The 23,507-nt window shown below is 46.8% G+C and overlaps 2 long non-coding RNA genes across 3 annotated transcripts; one reads left to right on the forward strand and one right to left on the reverse strand.

Annotated features, from left to right (window-relative positions):
- Positions 1 to 65: 65 nt before the first annotated feature.
- LOC111561717 lies at positions 66 to 15,993 on the forward strand. Its single transcript, XR_002744432.2, has 3 exons — positions 66 to 521; positions 11,635 to 11,851; positions 15,373 to 15,993. It is a non-coding gene; the product is annotated as an uncharacterized LOC111561717 (long non-coding RNA).
- On the reverse strand, positions 7,575 to 18,371 carry LOC109502264. Of its 2 annotated transcripts, none has more exons than XR_002744435.2 (4): positions 17,668 to 18,371; positions 10,384 to 10,429; positions 9,555 to 9,661; positions 7,575 to 7,821 (listed from the first exon to the last, which is right to left on the reverse strand). It is a non-coding gene; the product is annotated as an uncharacterized LOC109502264 (long non-coding RNA). The 2 variants fall into 2 exon arrangements; XR_002744434.2 differs by having other exon boundaries at positions 18,295 to 18,368.
- Positions 18,372 to 23,507: the final 5,136 nt, after the last annotated feature.

Genomic DNA, 23,507 nt, shown 5'->3' on the forward strand with positions numbered 1-23,507 from the left:
GCCCCTCCCCTCCCGTCGCGGGGTGGCGCGCGCCGCGGCCGTTGGGCCCGCGCGCGGGGGGCGGGGCGGGGCTGCGCGGGGAGGGCGCCACCGAGCGGCCCGGCCCCGCTAGTCCCGGCCGCCTCCCGCCCTCCGCCCGGGGGCCCGGCCCGCGTCGGGCCCGTCTCTCCGCGCCGCATCTCCCGGACGGGTAAACTGAGGCCCGGCCAAGGCTGCGTGCTCGGGTTCGAGTCCTTCCGCCGCCGGTCACCCGCTCCGAGGCGGCGCAGGCGCCCGTGGGCGGCACGGTGGGCCCAAGAGCCGCCAGGTCTCGTCCCCGAAGGCCTGCTGACGCAGGGCGCCGCCTCTGGCGCAGAGGAGGCGCCCCGGGGCTCGAGTCCCCGCCCTGCTGCTGACCAGCTGTGTGATGGATGACCTTGAGCGAGTGACCTCGCTCCTCTCCCCCAGGGTGCTCATCTGTCATCCAAGGGGCTGGCGTGAGGTTCATGCTTGTAAAGCCCACAGGACAGTGCAGGGACCGGGTAAGTAGATGCTCAGTTAAGTATAAGCTCCCACGGTCCCCTCATGGCTCACCCATTCAACAAGCCCGCATTGAGCCAGGTCATTCTTTCAGTGCCCACTAGCCCTCTGGGTTAACAGCCGCATCCAGCCCGGATAATACCTAGAGTGAGGTGAAACCACTTGTCCAAGGTCACCCAGCCAGTGAATGACTCAGTCGTGGACATTGATCGAAGCCTGTGCTCTGCCTGCAGGGAGCGGTCAGCTCTGTTCCTGGTGGGTCACAGGAGGCGCGACACATCCAAGTTGGCTTTTGAAAGAGCCTGCAAGGGGAAAGCTAATTTCGGGCGGAGAGAAGGTTGGATGCAAAGGCATAAAGACATGACACCGTATGACTGGCTGGTGTGAGTGGTGTGACAGGAGTGTGGGAGACACGCGGGAATGGTGATGATGCAGCTGAAGCTAGACAGGTAGAGGAAGCCAGAACCTGGGACGAGGTCTTGTCGATCTAGAATGACACTGGATGTCCTTGTATGTCGACCTTAGAATTTACCTTGTAGGCCAGTGGTTTTCATCGTCTGGTCCTGGCACCCCTGGGTGTCCCTCAGATCCTTTCCCGGGTCCGTGAGCTCCCAATTACTTCCAGAATAATGCTAAATGTAGTTTGCTTTTTCCACCCATTCTCTCACGAGTGTACAGAGAAGTATTCCATAGAATATAGGACATACGATATTGCAACAACTTAAATGCAGAAACAGACTTTAGGATCCAGATGTCTTCTTTTAAGCCAGGCGTTAAAGAGATTTGCACGAATGTAAGATTCTACTCTTCTCATTAATATTTTTTTTTTTTGCAGAAAATATAATTTTCATTAAAAATGTGTTTATGATGGGGTGCCTGGGTGGCTCAGTCAGTTAACCCTCTGACTTCCGCTCAGGTCATGATCTAATGGTTTGTGAGTTTAAGCCCCACATCGGGCTCTGTGCTGACAGCTCAGAACCTGGAGCCTGCTTCGGATTCTGTGTCTCTCTCTCTGCCCCTCCCCTGCTCACGCTCTGTCTCTCTCTCTCTCAAAAAGAAATAAACACTTTTAAAAAGTGTGTTTATGTTAATGTAATGGGTCGATTATTGTAATTTTTAAATTAATTACAGATTTAGAAATTTCTCAGTTTTAATTTCTAATATGGTAAATATTGATGGAAGCAACAAACTGCACATAAAAAAGCCCCTTAGAGGTCCTCAATAATTTTTCAGAGTGGAAAGGGGTCTTGAGACCGCAAGGTTCACAAATACCCCTGCTACAGGCACTGAGAAGTTATTAAAGTGTTAAAGAGGGGAGCAACTTAATCAGATTTGCGGTTCAGAAGGAGCTCTCAAGACCCAAGCCAGGCCTTGAGGGGTATGTTCACAAGGCACTGGCATTCCAGGCAGAGGGATAATAACAGGAGAGTGCAGGGCAGCTAAGCAGCAGCGCTGGGACACAGATGACTCTGGTCTTTTTCTTCCTAATTTGGTATCGCCTCACCACCTGACGGCAAGCGTTTTATTCCTTTATTTCCACTGGGCCCTGTGTCCCGAGGATTTTGCTCATGTTTGCTGTGGATGCTACTGCTCCTTCTGACCCCAGCACGCTGTTACCTCTTACTGCCTATTTTCTGAGAAGCAAGTCAGGGAGGAAGATGAGAGGAAGGGAAGGAGTTCCTATGACAGACTGAGTAGGCCTGGGAATCCTGGCAGAGGGTCCTCTAAAGGGTATCCTTCACATACTTGTGGAGTTCTTTAGACAGTGAGAGGAGAAACAATCGAATCAAAACCTCAAAACCTCTGCTGTCGGCAAAGCTGCTTTTGAAGAGAAGTTCCCCCAGAGTGCTGAGAGTCTGTTCCTTTAACATTAGAAAAGGAAAGTGGGGCACCTGGGTGGCTCAGTCAGTTGAGTGTCAGACTCTTGATTTTGGCTGGGGTCATGATCCTGGGTCACGAGCCCGGCATCAGGCTCCACGCTGAGTGTAAATCCTGCTCAGAATTTTCTCTCTCTCTCTCTCTCTCTCTCTCTCTCTCTCTCTCTCTCTCTCTTTCCCTTTGCCCCTCTTCCCCAGTCGTGTTCTCTCTCTCTCCCTCTCAAAAAAAAAAAAAAAAAAAAAAAAAAAAAAGAAAAAGTATCCATAACAGATGAAAATCTTTTAAAGGTGTATTAGAAACCTCTTAGCCATCCTAAGTATACAGAAAAAAAAAACTATTTTCTTGATTCATTATGAACATGAATTGGTAGCAGTATCAGGCTTTATTATTTAGAAATCCTCTTGGACTATTGAAGAGTGAAGGACTATATTGAAGAGTGAAGGACCTTAACAAATGGCCCCAGAATGCTATGCTTTCCGGGTTCTCAAGATGGTTTCTTAAAGTTTCTGGTTTTTAGCTGCCACTTATCTTGCTGTCATTATGTCCATCCCCTTCATACCTGCTTCTAATTTGCTAAAGTCAGGAAGGTAGATAGTCCAGGCTTCCTGGAATTGCATCATATAGTCTCTGAGTAAGGCCCTGGGGGACTGTCCCAGGGTGAAGCCCTGAGAAGCCAGCTGCAGTGGCAGTAGAGTGGGGTGGTTGATTATGAACTGTGGGGTTAGCCTTAACTTCTCTGGTTTCAGTCTCTTCCTCTCTAGAATAGAAGGGGGGACAATCACGTACCAATCACGTCAAGTTGTTGGAAGGATTAACCCAAAGCTTTTAGTCTAGATCATCAGGCCTCTCCCCCAACACTTTTTGTTCTCAGCCCCAGTTCCTTTAGTCAATTCCATATGGAGTCCTTAAACTTCATGGGTTACAAACCAAAATCGACTCTCCATCCTAAACCTTTTCTATCTGTGTCCCCTGTTTCAGGCAGTGGCATGGCCATCCTCCCAGTTACCCAGTCTTAAAGCCATGGTAGTGCTTTTTCTTTTTTAGTTCAAAAAAATTTTTTTTGAGAGGGAGAGCATACATGTGAGAAGGGGAGGGGCAGAGGGTGAGAGAGAGAATCCTGAGAGAGAGAGAGAGAGAGAGAGAGAGAGAGAATCCCACGCAGGCTCCACACTCTCAGCACAGAGCCCGACATGGGGCTTGATCCCAAGACCCTGGGATCACGACCTGAGCCAAAATAAAGAGACAGGCGCTCAACTGACTGAGCCACCCAGGTGCCCCATCATGGTAATACTTTTTAAAATGCCTCCCTGTCCTCCATATCCAATCCATTTCCAAAGTACCCTTACCTTCCCTAGTCAAGGCCTCATTCTCTGGACTGTTGGAGTGGTAACGTAATTCTTATTTTTTTAATTTTTTTTTAATGTTTGTTTATTTTTGAGAGAAACAGAGCATGAGTGGGGGAGAGGCAGAGAGAGAGGGACACACAAAATCTGAAACAGGCTCCAGGCTCTGAGCTGTCAGCACAGAGACCAACGTGGGGCTCGAACTCATGAACCATGAGATCATGACCTGAGCCAAAGTCGGATGCCCACCAGACTGAGCCACCCAGGCAACCTGAATTGTAATGTAATTCTGACTCTTCTCTCAAACCTGTCTCCTGCAGCTGCCAGGAACGGGAAGCATCATGTCAGTCCCCAGATCCTAAAACTTAGTAAGTCCTCAGTACTTACAGGACAAGTCCAACGCCTTAACCTTGAACTCAAGACTCTCCATCATCTGGCCACAACTTTCCTTTCTAAATCCATTTGTCTCCATTCTCCTTTAGATGGTTCACTGGTAGTTTTCTACACTTGTCCTTTGCTATTCTGGGCTTTTCCATGTACTGCCCTGTCTTCTAAAATGCCTCCCTCTCCATTTCTCTGTGTCCTTATTCTACCCATCTTTTAAGACTCTGATTTAATACAGCCTCCACAAAACCTTCCATGATCTTCCAGCTTGAATAATAGAAAAATAACATTTATGTAATGCTTACTGTGAATCAGGCACTTTTCCACATGCTTTACATGTACTGTCTTAATTCTTGTGACAATTTAATTTTCCTAACCTACGCAGTAAACATGACTATAATTTGCATCTCACGGGTGAGAAAACTGAGGCACAGAAAGGTAAAGAAACTTGTCCAAGGTCACACAGCTAGGAAATTGTGGAGTTAGGATGGGAACCCAGGTCGCCTGTCTCTAGAGCCCATTTTCTCAGCCACTGGTCGTATATGAAATGAGCTCTCCTGCTTCCATTCCTGTTGGCCCTCGTGGCAGGCCATTCAAACCTCTATTAGGGTCTTTCTCACTTTCTACCTCATTATCAGTTAACAAGTCTTATCTTGGCTACTTACACGGTAAATTTCTTAGGAGCAGGACCAATGTCTGATCTAAAACAGTGCCTACTATATTTCTTGAGCCTGGTAAATATTTGGTAATTTTTTTAATGGGTGTAAAATCAACAGAATATTCTATAGCAATAAGAATGAATGATCTAGGGGCACCTGGGTGGCTCAGTCGGTTGAACATCTGACTGTTGATTTCGGCTCAGGTCATGATCTCGCAGTTCGTGAGATTGAGGCCCACGTCAGGCTCTGTGCTGACAGTGTGGAGCCTGCGTGGAGCCTGCTTGGGATTCTCTGTCTGCCCCTCCATTATGTGCATTCACGAGCACTCTCTTTCACTCTCTCTCAAAAAATAAATGAGTAAACTTTAAAAAAAAAAAAAAAAAGAATGAATGATCTAAAGCAAGATTGACAAACAATCTTTGGTCCTTAGGCCAAATCTGGCCTGATCTTCTCTTTGTGTATGACCCAGAAGGTAAGAATGATTTTTACCTTTTCAAATGGTTGAAAAAAAATCAAAAGAAGACTAATATTTTCATGACACATGCAACTTACATGAAAATAAAAGTCTATTGGAACCCAGTCAGGTTATCTATGGGCTGCTTTTGTGCTATAGTGGGCTTATGGCCTGCAAAGCCTGAAATACTGACTCTCTGGCCATTCATAGAAAAATTTGCCAACCCCCTGATCTAGAGCTACATGTAATAACATGAAAACAGCTTAGAAATAGCATAACAAAAAAAGGATAAGCAGTATGTTGCCATTTATATAAAGTTTAAAAATAAGCAAAACGGGATCAATTTTGTTGAGGGACACACATACACATGTAGGAGAATATAAAGACAACCGCGGAAACAGTAACAAATTCCAGGGAGTGGTGATCTCTAGGGGCCTGGGGTTGGGAAAGCCATCAGGGAGAGTAAGCAGGGAGTTTTGACTATTTGCTAGCTAGGTGGAGGGTATACAAGTGTTCATTGTGTTATTTTTTTTATCTCATATTAAAAACAATGTTTCACAGGACATGAATAGATGAGGTTCAAAGACTTGAAATATATTTGGCTTTCACCTATAGCTAAGATCTTTGGTGAAATATAAATCCCAGGAGCCCTGCGGAGAAGGGTGTGGGTATTACTTAAAACATGGTAACTTTCGGGTCCCGCTTGTCTGAGCATTGGGCTTGGGATCAGACTCCCCATCTCTGGGAGGAGGGAATGCACAGAGTGTATTCAGATCCTGATCTGCATCCCGGAGTCTCCTTTAAACATTCATTTGAAGGAATTTTAGGGAGTACCCGTCTTATCAGTAGCCTAAGTTTACAAGGATAATTAGATAACGGCCTGAATCCAAGGAGCCCACAATTTGGGAAGCTGGGATGTAAACAGCCAACAAGAGGACAGTGCTGAAAGTGCCTATTGCTTCATAGCAAATTACCACTAAGTTAAAACTAAGTTACCACTAACTAAACTAAGTTAAAACTTAGTTTAAAACACCACCATTGATTAGCTCACAGTTCTGTGGGTCTGAAGCCTGGAGTGGAGTGGTGTGGCCGGGTTCTCTGCTCAGAGTACCGGATGGCTAAAGTCAAAGCGTTGGCCGGTTACCTTGTTATGTGGAGGCTTGACTAAGGAAGTGTGTGCCACAAGCTCCTTCAGCTCCTTGACAGAATTCCTTTCTCTATGGTTGTAGGACTGAGGTCCCCATTGCCTTGCTGGCTGTCAACTGGGGACTATTTTCAGGTCCTTGCCACATGGCCCCCCTTCCATCTCATCAACAGAGAATCTCTTTCACATTGAATCCTGCTCACTCAATCTCTCTGATTCTTCAACAGTCAGAGAAAACTCTGAGCTTTTACAAAACTTGTCATTAGGTCAGGCCAGCCCAGGTAGCCTCCCTACCCGAGGGCAACCGTGCCACATTACATAAACCTAACCTCAGGAGTGAAATTTATCAGATGCACTGTCTCTGATTATGCAGGATGCATGGACCAGGGGCTGGGAGTCTTGGGGGCCCTCTTAGAATTCTGCGTGCTCCATCCAGGGAGACACGTTCTCTTAAACAGTCTCTGTGAACTCCGCTGACGGTTTGTTCCGTAACTCCATGGCATGATACGTGGTGGTCTTGCTGTTATTAGGGTACATTTCGAAATTCCTTTTCTAGGCTGAAAGTTTCTTGGGATTAGGAACCTTATTCACACCTGTAGCTCCAATGTCCCAGACAAGACTTCTTCGGAGGGAGCTCTCCCTGCATGTTTGCCAAGAAAATAAAAAAAAAAAAAAAAGGGGCATCTATCATCTCTTGGATTCCTGCTTCTATTTATCTCCAGGTCAAAACTTCTCTGACACTTTCCAGGAAGAGTTCATTGCTGCCTCCTCTGTGCTGGCACTTGCTGAATATCTCTGTATGAAGTATATCACATTGTGGCACCTTAGGGGAACACTTCCCGTTTATTCCACTCAGTGCCCCAGGGCACAGTGCATCACAGGTTTCATTGTTTCAAGTTGGAATTTCTAAAAAGGAGATCTAAGGAGTTTTCAAACCAAGAGGCAGATGGACACTAGGTTTGGGCTGTGAGGACACCCTTGGAAAGGGTCTCACAGGGGCAGAAGGCCAAAAGTGCAGCAGTAACAGAGAGGGAAGAAAATCGGCAAAAAAAAAAAAAATTTTTTTTTTAAGAAGGAATGCTAGCAAACCCCAAGCCTGCTGTTTTATATATTACATTAAGGAATGAACCTGGCAGAGCCCTCCATAAGGGACCGCAGGAAAGAATGCTTGTTTCAGGACTGACAATCAAGGGAACAGTTGTCTACTTTCACAGTCTGACATTTTATTTTCACTGTTGGGAGGACAGCGGCCCCAAGGGAGAGTTGGTGAAGGAAAGGGAAGAGATGGCTTCTGGTGCTTAAAGAAAGTGGGGGTGGGCTGGGGTGAGGGGCACTGAGACGCGTCAGACTCTTCATCTCCTTCTTGATGTGGATGTTTTCCCTTTCAAACCTTCTTTTGGTTGTTGGCCCTTTGTGACTCCTTTTCGGCTTCGAGGCCGCCTAAGATCATTAAATGGGCACTTTACACAGATTTCATCTGCATACTAAGTTTGGCATCAGAAGAATGGTTGGAAATTTTCTGATCAGACTCACCAGGAGCCCTGAACGTCCTGGAAGCAATTACAAGGACCAGATAACAGAGCGAGCTGTGGGGGCTGTTGGCGAGCTCCATGCCTCACCTAAGTCTAGGGCAATGATGCCGGCTGGATAGCCAATGGTGACAGAACTCCGGGTCCCCTTAAATGCCGGTCAAAGCGCAGGTTTGTTTAACCTCTCCCTCTGACCACTTTGCTCACGGCCTGTGCGTGTGCCGGGGAGCTGCCCGTCCGGTCTGTCACTGAGTGCCCCTGTGCAAGACCCTTGGGAGAGACACCCACATGGCATGGCATTCCCCTCACAGAGCTTACGGTTCACAAGGAAAGGTATTACAGTACAAGGCAGGAAGGGCTCAGTGCCAGGAGGGAAATGCAGTCAAAATGTTGCAGTGTTTTTTGGAAGAGATTCAGGGAGGCTTTGTAGATTTATAGACTTGCAGATTTATAGAGGAGGTGGTATTCTAGGTGGACCTTGAATGATGGGTAGGAAAGTGAGAGGCAGAGGAGAGAGTATTGGGGAAGGGGGCTTTGTCTGGAAATGCAGAGTGAGATAGGGGCAGAAAACTGAGGGAGCATTTAAGAAATGGCAGGTAGCTTTGTGTGGCTGGAGCAGAGGTTTACGTAGGAGCAACATGGGTCAGTGAGCTGGACAGAGAGAAGGAGGCTTTGTTCTGGAGAGTCTCAACTGTCAGTTAAGAATCCTGAGAGTGGGTAGGGTGGGGTGAGCAGAGGACGTGCAGCGGGGAGTGGGGCAGTTGGTGGGGGATGCGGAAGTACTGTTGTTGATTGGCTTGTCAGGCTCTTGCTGCTTCCCTTGCCTGGAATGCCTCTGCTCAGCCTCTTCCCTGACAATCTGTGCACCCTGGGCCCATCACAAATGCCTTCTCCTCCAGGAAGCCAAGCTGGCTCTGATCTCTCCCAACCCTGAGCTCCCTACGGCTCACCATCTGACCTTGCCAATGGCATTTATCGTAGCCCACCCTGCCAGACAGCAAGTTTAATCTTTGTCTTTTCTGAATCCTGCACACATTAGATGCTTGGTAAACATTTTCAAGACGAACAGAATTTACTTCCTGCTGAATACGCTGCCTGTAGCTTGGGAAAGCCGGGCCATTGTGCTCCATTAACCCGACTAGCGTTTCTGTAAACATGGCAGACAGACCATAGATTAGAATGCCTGCCCCTCAGGTCATGCCAGACCCGAGATGAGATGGCACCTTGGAATTCATCGAGTCTTCATTTTATTAGTGAGGCCCAGAGAAGGGCATTCACTCACTCAAGGTCACACAGTGAGTTAATGATCTGAAATAATGTGTTTGGTATGTGAGTGTTTTATTGCAGTGTCTAACACACAACACACACCTAATAATCCCGGATACCCCCCAGCCTCTTGAAGTGTAATTAAACACGAAACTGCTTGTAATTTTTTCCACTTTATGGGAACTTTATGCATCTGCCTCTGCTCACGCCTGGAACTTCTTCTGACTCCTCCTCCTGCCTCACCAGGTTAACTCCTGCTCATCAGTTAAGCCACAGTTTCCCTGATCCCTTGTCTTCCACCCTCACCCAGGACAGGTTAAATGTCCCTCCGTGTGCTCCCCTTGTGGCCTGGGCACATCCTTTCCTCGTTATACTTACCACCTCGTGTGCACATCTGCTTCTGTGCCTGTCTTCCCTGATGATAAGCTCCAGAAGGTTGGAACTGACTCTGCATTCTTCATTTCATGCCCAGCCCCTCACCATACCTGGAACACAGGAATTCTCAGTAGACATTTATGGAATGATGTGTGCAGTGGGGTCCTCACAGGCCCAGGCCGTAGACCAGCCTCCTTACTGCCTCCTCTGTAACTCACAGGGCCCCAACCAGACTGGCCCCTCAGATTCTGGTGGTCTCAGGGCTTTGCAGAGGAGTGCTGAACCCAAATCTCACTGTTCAGTAAGACACTTCTTCTCTTTTTCCTTCCATTAAATACCAAATAAAAATGGTTCCAGGAAGTTACGTGGCTGAGAAATTCCAGGCTCTGTCTGAGCTCCTAGATAAAGGCTGTTATTGTTAGGAAGTTGGTCATTAATCCAACCTGTCTTTTCTCTGTGCTGTGATTCCACAGCCTTCTAGAGGTACTGGTTCTTTCTGTCCTCAGTTGCTCTTAAGCCTGTTACTAGCTGGTTACAACTAGAAAAAACAAAAACAAAAACAAAAAACTTGCCCACAGTAGACATAAAAATGAGCTAAGGGTATCAGTTGGCCACAAGCTCACTTTGTGCTCTGGGCTTGTGCCTTTAAGTTAATGTGCTTTCAAAGTACCTTACCAGACGGCTAGTATCCTCATCTATAAGACAGGAAAAATAGCACTCACCTTGTCACATCATTGCAGGAGTGCAAGAAAATAAACTAGGGAGAGGTTCCTGGCACACAGTAATGGTTAAAGAAATGTTACATCTAAATCAGAGGGTGGAATCCTCTTACCTTGTTCTGCTGTAACCAGACTTCATCCAGGCTTCTAAGTTTTGTCCTAGGCATCACATTTAAAAAAAAATTTTTTTTTAAATGTTTATTCATTCTTGAGAGACAGAGAGACAGAACATGAGGAGCAGAGAGAGGGGACACAGAACCCGAAGCAGGCTCCAGGCTCTGAGCTGTCAGCACAGAGCCCCATGCAGGGCTCGAACCACATACTGTGAGATCATGACCTGAGCTGAAGTCAGATGCTTAATCGACTGAACTACCCAGGTGCCCCATAGGCATCACATTTTAAAACAGGGATGTTGACATTGTCACCCAGAAGCAAATGACCACTATGATAAGAATCTGGAAATCAGACTTTACAAGAAACAGCTGGAGGAGCTGGAAATATTTGGCCTGGAGAAGAAATAACTAGGAAAAAAATGGCATGGGCAGGCCTTAGAGAGGTCATCAAATAACTGAAGGACTCACATCCAGGAAAGGATTAAGCCTCAGTTCGGTTCCATGAATATCTGTAGTATTTACCATCACATGTCAAGAGCAGAGAATGCAAAGCAAAGTAAAATACAATCCCTGCCCCTGCAGGACCAGAACGGTGTGAAAGGGGTGTGTATGCCGTGCTGGGGGAAAGCGGAGAAGAATAATGCTGCAGAGAGCCTGGGAGGCCTCACCAGGGAGGGGACAGCTGAGTGGAGCTTTAGGCAGAGGAAGAAGGGAAGGGCAGGCAGGCAGCAAGCGCGACATGTGCAGGCAGAAAGGCATCCTCAAGGAAAACCTGGGATGTGCTGGCAGAGTGGAGGAAAGCGAGCCTGCAAAGTCCAGCTGGAGCCAGATCGTCAAGGGCCTTGGATGTTAAGCTAAAGAGCTCGGACGATTTACCTCAAGTGGGTATTGAAGAGCCATCAAAGGCATTTAAGCAGAGTTGTTTTTTTTTTTTTTTATGAAAGGATGTTGTAGTGTAGCGTGCTGAAAGGCTTTATGGAAGAGAGACAGAAGGCAGGGGAGACGGGACATTCCAAAGAGTTACATATGGGCTTGGCTCTTCCACTTACTGTGGATGAACTTGAGCACATTATTTAAACTCACTGAGTTTTTTTTCCCCATTCATATATTGGGATGATCACATCTACTTTACAGAGACATTTTAAGAACTAAATGAGGTGATATATTTAAGCCCCCCATACATGTGCCTGGTACCCAAACAGTGCAAGTAAGTAAGCACCCTCTCCTTCCTTCTCTTTCTCTTCTGGGCAGAGTAGACAGAGAAACAGTTCTCGCTGAAACATGGAGTCCTGGCCACACGACAGGATAAATTTCCTTGGGAGAACTGAACATACTACAGGAAGTGCTCAAGAAGGCTATTTCTCTGGTGGAAGGGGAGACAACAAGATAAACCTCTAAGATCCCTTTCTACTTTAAGATTCTATCACCTTCAGGACCCAAGTACTAAGGATATGGTCAAGAGCCTGAGGTATGATAAAACCTCTTTAGTATCGACCTTGTTAAAAACAGCCAATTGGACCCAAAGGAAATGAAACCTTTTCAAAACATACTGAAATACACAACTTGAAAAGACCCATCCTAAACTTTTAACAGCCCCTCTGGAGTAGGTAACCATCGTGCAGGAGAAAGAGCTCTGGGCTTAATGATGAGGGGCCTACATTCCAGTGTCAGAAATTAAGGATTTTGCTGTATGGTCTGAGGCAGTTTCATTCCCCATGTCTTGGCCCGGGTTTCTCCATCAGGAAGATGTGGAGGTCGAACTTCAGTGGGGTCTTCCATAGCTAACATTCTACAATTCTGGGGGTGTAAGAGATTAAGGTCATGCAATTATGGATGTAAAATGTTGGAAGGTTCTAAGCATTCCCACAGCAACTCGATCACACACAGGTTCTAATATGTCTCAATTTAATGGCATCACAGTCCGTAAAATATATTTTTAAAATTGTATCGCAGGCACTGGGAGTGAGCCTCATTTGACATTCTTCTTAGAATCAGAACTTTAGAATTCAGTGCATTTCAATTCTCAGCATTAAGTTAGCTGCAAATTGGATTATCTCATATTTCTGGTTGAGAGAGAAGGCACTTTCCCCGGTATGGCAAAGAAATAAAAATGTCAGTCATCTGTCACAGAAGGAAGATGCTGTCTTACCTCTCTGTTAACTTCAGGGTCTAGAGGCTGCCTAATCTGGAAGCAGACAAAACCAAGACTGGGTATTAGGACAGCCTGCTTCTGTGCTTGCTGTGCCTTTTGCCTGGAATGTCCTCCTGGCCATTCCTGCTCATCCTGTTTGAAGCCTCTTCCTCCTTTTTTTTTTTTTTTTTTTTTTAATTTATTTATTCTGAGAGAGAGAGAGAGAGAGAGAAAGCATGCACGAGTTGGGAGGGGCAGAGAGAGAGAGAGGGAGAGGGAGAATCCCATGCGAGCTGTGTGCTGACAGCACAGAGCCCCACACAGGCTCAATCTCACCAACTGTGAGACCATGACCTGAGCCGGAATCAAGAGCAGGCAGCTTAAGCCAGTGAGCCACCCAGGTGCCCCTCCCTCCTTTTCTGCACAGTAGAATGAGTCGCTCAATTCACTCTGCTCTCCCAGCACTTCCTACCAGCGTTCATCATAGCCGATGAGAAGCATTGCCGTGTAGCTAGTGATTCCCTGTGGATGGGTCAGGGGCACTGCACCGGCCATGTGCCAGGCATATATATCCTTTCATGTAATCCACACAGCACTATTTAGGAAGTATACATTGTTATCCCCTGTTTAGCTGTGGAAACTAAGGTCAGAGAAGTTAAATTACTTGCTCCAGGTCATAGAACTGAGATGAATCAAACTTTCTTGATTCTAAAGCCCATGTGCTTTAGATTTTCCATGCCCTCTTCTTGTCTTATTTGTCTCTGTAACCTGAACTCTTACAATAGGCTAGCCTTTGGTATACATCAAGTACGACTGTTGAATTCTGCCCAGTTCTGTTCAATCAATCAGTAAAGCTTTACCCATCAGAGCACAGGGCTAAGAGAACTACCGAGGAAAATGTAATTGGGTGGGGATCTAGCTAGCCTTTTCTTGACTTGCAGTGAGCTTCTGGAGACATCTACTTTGAAATAAATACTCTCATTAGCCTTGGTGGTGTTTCAGCAGGACAGGCTGTGGTGGTCTCTTGACAAGGCCAGCTGGCAGGATAGATTCGTTTAACCACATTTGTTTCACATCTTTCTAATCACCCTTCTCTACGATCCTAGTTTCACAGGAGAAAATAGAACTCAAAACAACCTTCATACCTATGCAAAGGGGTGCAGAGGAGCCTGAACAAAATCCTAAGAGAGCGGATTGGAGGGAGTGGTTAATTCTGCCTACAAGAATTGGGGAGGGTTTCACAGAGAAGGTGGCATTTGAGCTGGGACTCTAGGTTTACTTATTGTTTGTTTGTTTGTTTTCTAGGCATAGAAAGAGAAAGGCATTCTGGGTAGAAAAGCTGCAAATAGTTCTGTGATGGAACATACTGGGGGGTAGTAAAAGGTGAGATGAGAAAGCTTTGTGGGGCCAGGTAGTCCAAAGATCTTGAATGTCATGCTAAGAATTTGGATTTATTCTGTAGGTGTTCCATGACATTCCAATGTCCACTGAGCTACATCTTCAAAGCATCATAAATGTTTGTCTGTTGGCCCCCAAGTCCTGACAGTGAGCAGGGAGAGAAGCAGTATAGTGAACATTGGCAGTCAGGGGGTCTAGATTCCAGTCTGATTCCGCTGTGTACTTATTGGTGACTCAGTCTCTCTGGGCTTCCATTCTCTCCTTCGGAAAGTGAAATGGTTAGAAGGTTTCTCAGACTTCTACTGTCTGCCAGCTTTACAAGGAAGATCCTTCATAAGGTTCATCTGAATTCCTGTGGCGGAGGGACCTGCTGGCATTCACGGCTTTGTGTAATTCCCCCCGCCTGAGTGTGGGCAGGGTCTGGGACTTGCTTCTAACTGATAGAATATAGCAAAGGTGATGGAATGGATGGAATATACATTATCACAAGTGGCTACACGGTTACATGACTTAAAAACTATAGCACCCATCTCACTGGAGTCTCTCTCTTCTAAGTCCCCGGCTGGCTTTGAGAAACAAGCCGCCGTCTTGTGGGATGCCTATGTTGGGAGGCCCACATGGCAAGGAACTGCAGGCAAGTCCAGTTGCTGAGGGCAGCCTTTGACTGATAGCAAGAAGGTGAAGCTCTCGGTGTTACAGCTGCAGGGAACTGAATTCTGTTAATGAATGAGTGAGTGAGGAAACAGATCCTTCCCCAGTTGAGCCTCAGATGAAATGGCAGCCCTGGATAACTCCTTGACTGCAGATTTGTGAGCCCCTAGGTAGAGGGCTCAACTAAGCTACAGTCGGATTCCTGCTCTACAGGATCTGTGAGATCGTAAATATGTATTGTTTTAAGCCCCTAAATTTGTGATAATTTATTATGCAGTGGTAGATAGTTTCCCACCCTAGTACTCGAAACTCCTGACCTCAAGCCCTGTGCTCTGTTTATAATTCCATGTCACCTCTTTATGAATAATTGCATACCAGTATCGATGTGCATCTGTGTGCGAGAGGCTTTATCTGTCTATATCAATCTGTAGGTCATACCTTCATATTCAGTCACAGACCTGTGGGAAATACTTATTATGTGTGGGACACAGACAGATGGGTGAGCCCAGGGCTCGCTCTGAGGTGCTCACAGGCTGGTGAGGGAGACAGTCCCAAGCGCACCTGCAAAGGTGAGGGAGCTAAGGAAATAAATGTGTATCTAGCATTATTTAAACGAGTCCATTTTCCCAGTGTTATTTCCTTTGAGTCTTACAAACCTCTAGGAAAGATGCTGTACATCAGAGAGGTGAAGGGACTTGCCTTAGATCACACATCTAGTGGAGACCATATTCAGGACTGTAACTCAATTCTTCTGCTTCAAATTGTTGGGATGATTAACAATTAGCTGTACATTTTCTATGTATTAATAGATTCTACTGGAACTTCCCAGCAAACTTACGTGGAAGTCTCTGGGAGGTGACATGGCTGGAATTCTGCCCGATTCCAGTGTCAATGCACCCATGCACTGTCTACATCGCCTCAGAGACAGGGAAGCAGGAAGAAGACCTGGGACTGTCTTCACGCGCCCTCAGCTAGCACATGGTGAGCATTCAAGTACAGAGGCTGAACTGCGTATTTTTGTGGGCCTAAACTCTGCCCTCTGTGTCTGAGGCATCATGTGATATGGCAGTGGGGATGTGGAGCTGTGGTACTCAAACTCAGGAGCCAGTAAGTCACCCGAGGAGACCTGTTGAAATGAGATTCTGGAGCCCGACCTCCAGAGCGCCTGATTCAGTGGTGCCCAGGAAGCATTTTCATCAAGACCCTCAGATCGTTCTGACACAAATAAATCACAAAGCATATGGATGTTAGTGATAAGATCACAGCCATGCCAGGCTGAGGTTCAGTTCGCCTGCCGTCTGATGGGAGCTGTTCCCAAACAGATCCCCACTCATGTTTACGATTCCTTTTCCTTATAGAAAGGAGGAAGCCGGTGGTGTGCTAGTAAATGTCTTAACTGGCTCTCTTCAGAAGGAATAAAAACAAACAAAAACCCTGATTTATAGCATTTTCCAATATCCACGGTGTAAATACTCATACCATCGATGATGTCAAGCTACCAAAGGGATATCACTGAAAACTGAGTTGGGAGGGGACATGTGGCATTGTCCCTATGGCAACCGCCAGAGGAAGCCCAGGCAGGGGAGGGGACTTACTTCCCTGGGCCTCAGTTTCCCCACTAATAAAATGAGAATGCACTAAGGGCTTCTGATCTCTAATGGATTATGCTTTACTTAGACTAATTATTAGGCCTGACTGTGGGGTCTCTGGGTTGAGAAAAGTCAGATTTAGGGGGCCTGGTTGCCAGGGCATGCAGAGACAGGGGGACAGAGTGGGCCCAGCTCTGCTCATCCCTTTTTCCTTGGGAGGGTAGAGGAGCTCACTGGCTGGGTGTAAGGAGCATGGGCTTCAAATCCTGGCCAAACATTTACCGAGCTTCTGCAAGCCTCAGTTTCCCGATCTGTAAACTGCAGGGAACAATACTGTACCTTCCCCCCCGCCCCCAACACGCACACACACAGAATGGCTATAAGGACTAAATGAGATGAAGTCTGGCACATGGTAAAATTTCCATAAATATTGACTCCCATGTCTCCATTCCTTGCCTATGATGGTTATTTTCCAAATTTTATCAGAGCCTTGTGAGACCAAATGGCCAATTTCACTTATAAACGGAATAGTAAGTCACCCATACTGTATGATTTGAGGGAAAGATCCTTGAGACAAAAAGCTAATATATATTTAATGTATATGCATATGCATATACAGATACAGACATGGTGTGTGTGTGTGTGTGTGTGTGTGTGTGTGTGTGTGTGTGTGTGAGTGTTCCTCCGCTGTTCTATCATGGGGGCTGAACTCCCATTATTTAAATCTTTGTTAATGCCCCATAGCAAAGGACCACTAGGGGCACATCTGTAGTCAAGCAAAGTTGGACTTGTATTACTTGCTGCTTGAAGGACATGGAGCCCCTTGTGGCAGCTTGGGGTGGGTCAGAGGGTGCTGACAGGGGCTGATTGCAAGCAGGAGTCTGGCTCTCCCCAAGTGCTGTCGGAAGGCAGAGGCAATCCAGTGATTAGGTATCTTTTCATCTAAGACAGGGAAGAATGGAGAACTAAGTCTATAATTGGTAAAGAAGCCGCCTCATCACTCGTGTTCCCGAGAGAGGAGGATGTTGGTCATTTTTACGATTTTGTCTGTATTCAGGCGTGATTGTGGAGTGGTATATCTTTGTCTTGCCGTGTCACGGTTACTGCGACCTTGTCTAGTGTTGACGTTCATGTTCGCTCGGAGAATGCCACGGCCTAGCTGTGAGTGCCAGGCCAGCCGGCCACTGACAGGGCTGCTATTTTACGTCCCATCTTATTTATTCACAAGACAGTTACTGATGCCTTTTATGCATGATCACACATATCATCTCATCTAAACCTCACCACATCATCCTGTGAGGGATAATTATCTATCTCCATTTTATGGATGAGGAAACAGACTCTGAAAGATGAATGACTTTCTAAATTCATCCAGAAAAAAAAAAAAAAAAGATAGTCTCCAGGGACTTGAATTCAGAACCATCTTCTCCGAGTCCAAGGCTCATCCAATCAAGCCGCTCCACAAGGAGCCAGGTTCTGACACGGCTGAGGATCACCCTAGTGCTCTTTTGCTACCTGAAAGAGATCGCTGTTCCTGGCAGGACTGCTGGGCTCTCCAGGTCCCCCGCCGAGGAGGTGACAGCGCAGAGGGGTTGCTGGGCTGGCCAGTGAGGCGCACAACTGGCTGTCAGTTGCACCGCGGTTTGGCATAACTGAGAAGGCAGGCGCTTGGGCTGTTTGTTCTAGACCTGCCAGTAACTCCCCATGTGACCTGGAATCAGTCATCTCCTGACTTTGGGCCTCAACCTCTCTAATGATCTAAGAGCCCCTGAACTCAGGAAATCTGTGAATAAACAGTGAGTGAATGTGTGAAATGAATGAATGAATGAATGAATGAATGAATGAATGGGAGGCTGACCAGAAATTGATTTTCTACAGTCAGTATTTTGTTTTGTTCCGTCTTTCTCCTCTTTCTGGTTTGTATGGTTCCAACCTCTGCTCCCGTCCCAGGCCTCCCTCCTCCGTGTCCGGGGCTCCCACGTACTCTCCCAGCCCAGTGGCCCAGCAGTGGCTGCTGACGTGGTGGCGTCTCCTGGCAGCCCCTCAGTCTCAGTGACCTCAGCCCTCATTTCCAGCTGCTCCTGCCAGTCTGCAGCCACCCCCAAACACTGCTTCCTGCAAACCCCCTCCAGGTCTGCTCACCCTCAGACCCTGAGAAGGGGCTGTGTCCTGCCTTAGAAATGACCAGATCCACCCCCCTCAGGCCCAGAGAGGGGGCAGTGTTTACACACGGTCACATAGCAACTGAGCCCATCACAAATAGAACCCAGGCATCCTGGGATGCCTGGGAGTCTCCGTCGGCTAAGCGTCCGACTTCGGCTCAGGTCATGATTTCACGGTCCGCGAGTTTGAGCCCCGTGTTGGGCTCTGTGCTGACAGCTCAGAGCCTGGAGCCTGCTTCGGATTCTGTGTCCCCCCTCTCTCTGCCCCTCCCCCAACTCGTACTCTGTCTTTCTCTCTCTCTCAAAAATAAATTCACAACAAAAAAAATTAAAAAGAAAAAAAGAACCCAAGCATCCTGATTCCTAGTCCTACATCCTTATCTCCTGGGAAAGGTCTGTTTTCATTTGAAGGCTGCCGGTTGTAGTCCATTCAGTATGTTGATTCCACACATGTTTGTTGACCAGTCTCCTGTGCTGGATTCTGGAGACAAGGAGAAGAATAAAACACTGTCTGTGCTTCTAGGGAATTGTAGTCAAGTGAGGAGACAAATAAATAGCTAATCACGCTATGAGTGCTCTGGAAACTAGGTAGACAGAATGCTGCAGGAAGATGGGGAGGGAGCAAGGGACTGCTAGGGATGGAGAGAAGGTCGTGACATTTGCACTGGATCTTGAAGAATGGGTAGGAGTTTCCCAGGCAGAGAGCCGACATGGGGCAGAAGAGCATTGCAGTCAGGGGTGGCTACTTAACCCGTAGGAAGTCATGGAGCCATTGAAAAGCATGGCAGGAGTCCCCAAGTACGCAGTGGTGATGCAGAAAAAAATGGTCCTAGAATAAGAAAAAACTTAGGTTCTGATTTCAGTCCTGCCATGGAGTTGCCGGATGCCTTTAAAGCAAATTGCTTAGTCTCCCTGTGTCTCAATTACCTCCTCGTCTCTCCAGGAAGAGGCCCAAAGGCCGTGTAGTCGTAAAGCTGCTCTGTCCAATATGGTAACCACTAGCCACAAGGCACTATTTCAATTTAAATACATTAAAATTAAATAAAATTTAAAATTCAGTTCCTCCGTTGCACTAGCCACATTTCAAGCCCTTCAGAGGCACCTGTGGCTAGTGGTCACTGTATTGGACAGCACAGATATTGAATACTTCCATCACCCCAGAAAGTTCTGTTGGGCAGTGCTGCTCCAGAGGCCTCTGGGTTCGGAGAAGGGAAGGGAATTTTTCCTGTCACAGAGCAAACTCTTCAGCCTCCTCACCTGCCTGTTCAGGAGGCGATCCCAAAGAATGGGATAGAGAGGACATGCCATTCCACTGCCAGCCTAGCTCCTGTCACACGATGACCTGGCTGAGAGGGCAAGGGTTCTTTGCCCCTCAGTCAATGTACACTATTTTCTGGTTTACCCGTGGGAAAACCTATCACAGTACCTGGCCCATAAAAGGGGACTTCATAAATGTTCAACTAGACCACCCCGCAGTTTCCTCCTGGGGAAGCTGAAGCCCAGAGTGGCCTTGTTTAGGACTCAGATCTCCAGATTTCAAGCTATCTTGAACGATGGGATTTAGGGCACATGGATGGTCCAAGGGCCTCATTTTGTCCTAAGCACCTAGGTTTTGTTTAAGTTGTAATCCAAGTGATCTTAGGAGGAAACTGTCAGATGTGTGACCTCTAGTGTTGCCTTATCTGGGGCCGCATGTGTGAATGTGGGCTGGGGCTAGCAGGAACTGAATAATGGAAAACCCTGTTTGCAACGCGCAAGACTTTCATGTGATCTGGTTCCACGGTTTAATAGAAAGAATTCAGTAGCAGGTAGGATCAATTTTTTTTTTTTTTGAAGAATAGGAATTTCCTGCCTACTCTGTACCAAGCAGTGTTTGAGAGGGTCTAATAGATAACAGCCTGTGAGGCAGGGGGTGAGCAGGCTCGTTATCGTCACTCTGGACACAAGGGGATGGAGACAGGAATACGGACTTGCCCAAGACCCTGCAACTATTGAGTGGTGGAGCTGGGTCTCATACAGGCAGTGGCCTCAGTGTCCAGAATGTTAACCAGCCCTCTCAACCTGCCAGTGCTGAATATCAGGACTTGAGGGAGGCTACTGGACCATCCAGTCCAATCCATTTCTTTATTTTATTTTATTTTTTAAATATAATTTATTGTTGTTTGGCTAACATACAGTGTATACAGTGTGCTCTTGGTTTTGGGGGTAGATTCCTGTGATTCATCGCTTATGTACAATGATCATGGGGATGCCGAAGACCACAGAGGGGCATTGATCTGCCCACGGCTACTTAGAAAGCTTTTTATGACAGACTTTGAACCTGTGGGTCTCCTGACTCCTGTTCGATGTTCTCTTTGCTTTACTACTTTAAAAGAGACAATGGGAGTGCCTGGGTGCCTCAGTCAGTCAAGTGTCTAACTCCCCCGCTTTTGCTCACTCTCTCTTTCTCGCTCTCAAAAATAAACATAAAAAAAATAAAGGAGTGAATAATTAAAATGACCCCTGAGCATCTTCTGGTTGCCCAACTTGTGCTGGATACTTTGGTGGAAAAAAACCTTGACCTAACAGAGAGACGCCCGGGAATCAAATCTTACCTCAGCTGCTTACCCAGGGACCTTGAGCAAGTCAATTTACATCTCAGCCTCAGTTTCTCCAGATAAGGAACAAAGATATAAGCACCTTAAGGATTAAAGTAGAATGCTTAGCACAAAGTAATTGCTCAAGAAACAGGAATGGATTCTGAAGACACAGGTCCTGCCCTTCACAATCTGGATATGGAAGCAAGACTAACATGCAAGGAGGGTTGGGGGACAGCAGAGAGTAGGCTTGTTTGTCAGGCCAGACAATGTATTTTAGGACAATTAACCGGCTGTTGACTCTGTCTGGCAAAGGAGTCTTTAACCTTGAGCTAAGGCACAATGAAGAGATGCTACGGAAAAGGCTGGCCTGCAGGAACCAGACTCGACACTAGGTGGCACTGGCGGCCCACTTGGGAACTGGGAGAACCCAGCAGGTAGCAGAGAACCCGGTGACCCGGTTTCCTTCTGGTGGCTGCTAGGACATTGGCCAAAAGAGAGAGGGACAATGCGTGCTGTGCTGAGGGGCAGGGTGCTGTGCCCCAGGAAAGAAGGGTAAACAGGAACTTCTCACTCATTAACAGCCACTCTGCCACGTATTCTCTCGGTTTTACGCATAAGGCACTGTGACTCAGAGAAATTAAATAATTTCCCCAAGGGATACTGTTAAGAAGTGGATCCCAGATGTGAATCCAGCCCCACTGATTGCAAAGCCCGTCCTCTTTCTAGGAAAATATGTTGCTACCAGCCAGTGGCATCCCACTTTATCGACAGGCTAAACGGGATGTTGGGGGAGGTAACACCAGAAAATAGAAAACAGAATTAAAACTGCTTCCTCCCCTGTGACCTTTCTGCATAAATTCCCCATCCTTTTTCACCTGGTCTTCTGCAATAGCTTCCTAATCTATTTCCTTGCTTCTGTTCTTACACCCTTACAGCCTGTTCTCCAAGTGATTTTATTAAAACAAAGCCACATCACATTATTCCCCCGTTCAAAACCCTCCAATGGCTTCTTATGCCAATTAGAACAAATTTATCACCGAGCCTACAAGCAGCAGTGTGCTGGTAAATACTTAACGATAGGTTCTCAGGGGTGGGGAGCCCTGATTTGTAGCATTTGCTAATGGTAGTGTGCATTCTCCCTCCAAGGCCAATTCCAAGCTTCCAACATGACATCGCTAAACAATAAGTGCTCCAGAGCCAGTCTGAGTTGGCTCCAGACACTGCTGTGCCAAGGCCCCATATGTAGGAACTGGCCCCAGACCACTTCTCAAGAAGAACTGCTTATCCCTCTCCCCCTGCCCACTCTGCCGGATCCCTGAACTTCTCGCTGTTTCTTGAATGTAGCAAGCACACTTCTACCTCAGGGCCTTTGCACTTGTGCTTCTCTCGGTTTGGGATGCTCTTCCCCCATGTCTGTGAATAACTTGCTGGACCAGTTCTCTGCTCAAATGTTACTGAGAGGCCTTCCCCGAGCAACTTAACCTAATATATATGAACCCCCTCCCTCCATCACTTTTACTCCCTTACTCTGCTTCATGTTTCTCTATCGGCACTTGTCACTAACTGATAATAAATGATAGACTTTTTTAGACTTATCTGTCTAGGTCCTTATTGTATTCCCACCCCCTAGAAAAGACAGGGCTCAAAGAATGCACTCAATATATAGTTACTGAATTAATAAATGAATAACTGTCTTTCATCTACCTGGAAGGAGCCCCACATGAGGCCAGGGCTACGCCCCACTCAGGTTCAGTGACTGGGCGTGTGAAACCCCACCAACATCATGGGATGAGAATCTTGAGTCATCAGTGTGAAACCTGGTGCTGGATAAGGCCCTTGAGGTCTAGGGAGAAACCATGAGGCAAGGTGGTTAAGTACAGAAAAATTAATCCCACTTAAGAAAAGCCTACAGACTAAAATCCCAAAATACATGAGGAAAGCTGAAGCTGGTAATGCCAACAAAATCAGTAACTGGCAGAATGACTCCCCTACAGACAAAAGCAAAATAATATCATCTAAAAACGACTTCAAAATCAATGTTGAAGCTCTCCAAATAACATCCACCCATAAAAAGAGAAAAAAAATTATAAATTTAATGCAGGCAGAAATGAAAACCATTTATAAACTCTGGAGATGAGAAATAAAGTCATCGAAATAAACTGAGGAGACAGAATATATCTGGATTGGACACGGTGGAAGATAGAATTAATTATTTGGAAGAGAGAATTAGGGATCTCACTCAGGATGTGACAAGAGATAAAGAGCAGTGGAGAAGTCGGAGAAGCTGTAAGGCATAGAGAGGTTGCAGATAGGGCTGATGGCTGCTCACATTCCCTTGGCTGATCCCAGCACTCACCTGAAGACAGCTCTGTACAGGACAACAGCTTCCTGCATGTCGACGTGAGGGCATGCTCTGGCTGCCGGAGCGTGCTCAGTTTGTACAAGGGGCAGGCAGAGTACTGGGGGAGTTAGCCCCAGGAAAGACCCTCAAGCAATAGTTCGTGGCGAAATGCTCCACCTTCCTTGCGCCTTGGTGGGACAATTACACATTCCGTTTCCCACAGTGAGATAGAGCCTCAATCACCCCCAACAGGAACTGCTCCTGATCAAATCT

The sequence above is a fragment of the Felis catus genome, chromosome C1 (genome assembly GCF_018350175.1).
Source record: "Felis catus isolate Fca126 chromosome C1, F.catus_Fca126_mat1.0, whole genome shotgun sequence".
Classification (NCBI taxonomy): domain Eukaryota; kingdom Metazoa; phylum Chordata; class Mammalia; order Carnivora; family Felidae; genus Felis; species Felis catus.